This window comes from Micropterus dolomieu, unplaced genomic scaffold (genome assembly GCF_021292245.1).
Source record: "Micropterus dolomieu isolate WLL.071019.BEF.003 ecotype Adirondacks unplaced genomic scaffold, ASM2129224v1 contig_949, whole genome shotgun sequence".
Classification (NCBI taxonomy): Eukaryota; Metazoa; Chordata; class Actinopteri; order Centrarchiformes; family Centrarchidae; genus Micropterus; species Micropterus dolomieu.
Window position 1 is genome coordinate 1 of NW_025729939.1, and position 5,435 is coordinate 5,435.

The 5,435-nt window shown below is 38.9% G+C and overlaps 1 long non-coding RNA gene across 1 annotated transcript; it reads right to left on the minus strand.

Annotated features, from left to right (window-relative positions):
• Nucleotides 1-1,694: 1,694 nt before the first annotated feature.
• On the minus strand, nucleotides 1,695-2,472 carry LOC123964168. The gene is made up of 2 exons (XR_006823354.1): nucleotides 2,217-2,472; nucleotides 1,695-2,126 (listed from the first exon to the last, which is right to left on the minus strand). It is a non-coding gene; the product is annotated as an uncharacterized LOC123964168 (long non-coding RNA).
• Between the last annotated feature and the right edge of the window lie 2,963 nt (nucleotides 2,473-5,435).

The window sequence follows — 5,435 nt, forward strand, 5'->3', positions numbered from 1 at the left end:
ACACAGCCAGGATAACCAAGGAGTGGCTCTGTAAGGAGCATATCAAGGTTCTGGCGTGGCCTAGCCAGTCTCCAGACCTAAACCCAATAGAGAATCTTTGGAGGGAGCTCAAACTCCGTGTATCTCAGTGACAGCCCAGAAACCTGACTGATCTAGAGAAGATCTGTGTGGAGGAGTGGGCCAAAATCCCTCCTGCAGTGTGTGCAAACCTGGTGAAAAACTACAGGAAACGTTTGACCTCTGTAATTGCAAACAAAGGCTACTGTACCAAATATTAACATTGATTTTCTCAGGTGTTCAAATACTTATTTGCAGCTGTATCATACAAATAAATAGTTAAAAAATCATACATTTCTGTTTTTTTTTCTTTTTTAGATTATGTCTCTCACAGTGGACATGCACCTACGATGACAATTTCAGACCCCTCCATGATTTCCAAGTGGGAGGACTTGCAAAATAGCAGGGTGTTCAAATACTTATTTTCCTCACTGTATTTATAGACTACATGTGTGTCCAAGCAGGCGCACACAAGGGATGAAGTAATTACGACTCATTTTTGGGTCATTGCATATACTTTATAACTTTATAAAATCTTTAATATTAATGCACTTTTGGTGTGGTTTTTCATTTGTTTACATAAGGTGGAAATGGTTGTAGTGTGTGTGTATCAGTACTCTCTGAGCATTTACAGCACATTTTAACAACACAGCGACAGGCATGCAACAAAAGTAACACAATTACAGTAATGTATTGCTTTTTGCTCGAACGCAGATATATAACGCATCACTATGAACCAGTAGTATTTTACCCTTTACAATCTCAGTAACGCTCGTTACAACTCATTTTAACCCGAAATTATATAATAAGTAATAGTAAGTAATGTTTTTTTTTTATAATTCAACAACACCTAGAAACATTTGGCACCAGAACAACAAATCCATGAGTAAAAGAGTAACGTTATTTCCTGTAGTGGGAATCCGATCCGACATTGTAGGCAGGTTGCAAACTACTGGGGAACTCGGCTCCTCTTAACAAGATGGATCGTGCGTAAATAGATTTCTATAGGCTGTGTGTTTGTGCTTTAATGAGTTACTTTCATGATTAAGGAGACTGCTGTCAGTTCATCCTGACTGATCTTGTTGGAGATTCAAATAATTATTGACTTTATGCTGCTGTACCTTGTGCGTAAAGGCGCACAGCGTCTTTCTTAATGGAGCGACGATTCATACTATTCACCCTCACCGATCCACTAGTAATCAGAAAGTTAATTTTTATAACTAACTTTTTATAAGGCCCACCGTAAAATGGACATATTGCTGCACATAGGCCTAACTAGAACCCACTTATGCAGCACAGCTTACTATCAGAATAATGTTCCCTTTAAATATCAGTGAAAGTAACGCAAAAGCAATGTAAAGCATTACAATTCAGAGACAGTAATATTGTTATATAATTAATTACTCTCAAATGACAGTAACTAGTAATCAGGGTTGGGGAGTAATGGATTACATGTATCGGTGTTACGTAATCAGGATACAAAAAAAATGTAACTATTCCGTTCCAATATCATGGAGCGTCTGAATAGTTCCCAAGTTAGCATCAAATGCTATCAGCGCAGCGGAGCTGCAAATGTAGCAAGAATACTGAGTGGACCCCGGTGATAGAAAACAACACATTATACAATTTATCAGAAATCAGATTTCACAATTCAGGTTTATTTACCCCCATTAATACATCATAGTGGCTGAATGCACAATATTGGTGAACACTCAATTCTTACTGGATATTATTTACTCTAATTACATAATTACTTTGTACAAATTAATATCACATCATCATCAGAGTTCCTGTGTGTGAGAACTGTTTGAGAAATAAAAACATTCAATAACAACTTATACAGTAACTGATGCCAACATCAGCAGCAAAAGCTGTTAATGAAGTTCCAAAATTTAACAATCCATAACTTTCTCAATCAAACCTGTAGCCTTTTACAAGAAACGTCCAGATGCTCCCGAGTCAACATTTCTTGGATAAACATGACCTGGATGAATCTTTACAGATGTGTAGGTTTGTCTACCCCCCCCCCCCTCTCTCTCACAGGGGGTTCAGTGGAGCTTGAAGATGATCTGCAGTGATGTTTTAATAAACCAAACATAAAGCCAGTGATGTGTTCATTCTTTGTGGATAAAGTACCAATGACAAGCAAAATGACAAACCTGTGCTGACAATGACCTTCATGTCCTTCATGTCCATTACATTACAGCTCTAATACTTCAATGATTAATTTTATAAGTAACTGTAGGCCTAATACAACCATTTTCACATGGTTGTAAGGCGACGTACTTAGTGACAAAGTGAGTGTCACACGGTTGTAAGGCGACGTATTTAGTGACGACGTGTGTATCACACGGATGTAAGGCGACGTACTTAGTGACGACGTGTGTAACACACGGTTGTAAGGCGACGTATTTAGTGACGACGTGTGTATCACACGGATGTAAGGCGACGTACTTAGTGACAAAGTGAGTGTCACACGGTTGTAAGGCGACGTATTTAGTGACGACGTGTGTATCACACGGATGTAAGGCGACGTACTTAGTGACAAGGTGAGTGTCACACGGTTGTAAGGCGACGTATTTAGTGACGACGTGTGTATCACACGGTTGTAAGGCGACGTACTTAGTGACGACGAGGAGAAGGAGCAGTCTACCCTGCCGTCGCGTTGCGTTTGGGTCTGTTCTGTCTCCTACCGTTAAAATATTAACAATAAAAATTTATAAGGAATTAATAATTTTATTACGTTACTTTATACAAACAACAATGGATTAACATGCAACAGCAAAGGAAGCTGGAATAAATATTATGTGCAGGTTTTATATGAAGCAGGTGGAATGATATTTACAGTATATGACAATATGATAATATAACCAGTATGAACAGCGGTGAAATGTAGAATGATGAATAAATAATAAGAAGCAACCAGTAAATGGGTGGCTGATTAGAGAAATATGTATAGTATTTACAGCAGTCTATGCATATGGTAAGTATGCAGAGTATAACAACATATGCACATTAGGTTATACAAATGGTTAATGTACAGGAACATTATTAAACAGTGTAGGGGTTTGGTCCCTGCAACAATATGCTCACTGCCTGAGCTACATTCTTATTTGTTGCAAGAAATAAATCAATTCATCATTGAACTATTATCAGATTGGTGGTTAAAACTGGGATGTGTCAAGAAAGATATCCTAAATAACAGTAATAATTTTATAACACACTGTATGTAAGAATAAGCGCAACTGACAGGACTCGATATATAAGTTTAATTTGTCACTGTGAAGTGTTCAGATCAGTCACTCAAGTACAAGTATCACAAATACTGTTAGAAGTTGAATTCAACGTCCTGAATTCAACATGTTACTTCAGTTAAAGTACAGAGGCATTGAAGTGATTCAGAGTAAAAGTACTCACTCTGCAGTGTTATTATGTTATTGGTTGGTATTATTATTGATCATTATAGTGTAGGAGGTACCTTAATGCCGGAGGGGGAGGGGCTCAGTTGAACTGCTCCTTAATACTGTTGACTAGTTTTAACTAAACTAATGCTTCATATTTTATATAGTGATCACGTGTTTGTGCTTAAAATAGCTTAAACTCCTTCTGGGGAAATCTGAGGAGAAAAGTGGGTTTGAAGAGTTTAATAAAATGTCACAGCTTCCTGTTTCAACTTGATATTTATGTTGATGTGTTTTAGTTGTATCCATGTCACAGGTTTGAACCCAGCTTGTGTCCGTGTGTGCTGTCTGAGTGCAGGTGAGACCAGAGATGGGGACTCGAGTTAGAGACTCGGACTACAGTGACTTCAGACTCATCCTCAAAAGACTTCAGACTCGACTCGATTAACGTAATCCTTTACGTCCCGCTGGCTGCCATCACCTTAATTATTGCCGTTGGCTAGAAAGAGGTTAGAGGTTTATTGTTGATCATGTAACCTTACAGTTTTATTTAGTTATAACATTACACTGGTTTGAGAGTCTGCAGGGTGTGTTGACTTACAGTAGTTTAAGCTGTCATTGATTGTATTGCACATTATGCCTATGATCTGTAAATTAAAACAGGTTACAGGTTTATTGTTGATTATGCAACGTTACAGTTTTATTTAGTTAACGTTACACTGGGTTTTAGAGTCTGGGGAGTGTGTTGACTTACAGTATTTAATAAGCCGTCAATTATTGAATTGCACATTACATGGTTGTGCTTTGTAAGTGAAAAACAGGTTACAGGTACAGAATTCCTTATAGCTCTGCAGTTTTATAAACATAGCTGCAGCTGGATTGAACGCAGCAGGCAATACAACATTCGTAATAACCACGAGAAACTTGACTAGGACTCTAGCTCAGAGACTTGTGAGCATCTCTGGATGAGACACAAACACACTGTTGTTTGAGTCTCAGCTCATTGTTGATGCAGCAGCGCCACCTGCTGTCCAAACCAACAAGCTGAAGACAAAGCTGCTCTCCATCTGATGTTGAATCACATCTCAGACATCCTTCCATGTTGTCTGCTCATTTTCCTGCATCTCCAGCTCACTGAAGGACAAACAGCTGCTGCAACTCCTGAATCTTCCTCAGTCAGACAGAAAACAAACAGGCTTCTTCATGTCTGAAACATATCAGTCTGTGTAGAAGTTAGACTGTGGAGATTTACATCACATGACCAGTACAAGTTAGATGAGTTGTTGAAGTTTATCCAATCTGATCCAGAATATCAGCAGATTATACAGAAACAAAAGTCTACAGAAATATAATCTCACACTAAAAGAAGATCATGGAGATAAATTTCAATGAAAGCAGTAAATTCAATTCAATTCAGTTTAATTAATAAAGTGCCAAATCACAACAGTTATCTCACAGCGCTTTTCATAAAAGAGCAGGTCTAGACCGTACTCTGTGATGATATTTACAGAAGCCCAACAGTTCCCACCAAGAGCAGCACTAGGAGACAGAGGGAGAGAAAGTAGAGGAGAGAGGAGCTCAGTGCATCATGGGAAATCCCCCGGCAGTCTAGGCCTATAGCAGCATAACTAAGGGATGGTTCAGGACTCACCTGAGCCAGCCCTAACTATAAGCTTTATCAAAGAGGAAAGTCTTAAGCCTACTCTTAAATGTGGAGATGGTGTCTGCCTCCTGAACCCAAACTGGAACCTGGTTCCACAGGAGAGGAGCTTGATAGCTGAACGCTCTGGCTCCTAGTCTACTTTTGGAGACTCTAGGAACCACAAGTAACCCTGCATTCTGGGAGCGCAGTGCTCTGGTGGGGTAGTAAGGTACTATGAGCTCTTTAAGATAAGATGGTGCCTGACCATTAAGAGCTTTGTAGGTAAGAAGAATGATTTTAAATTCTATTCTGGATTTTACTGGAAGCCAATGCAG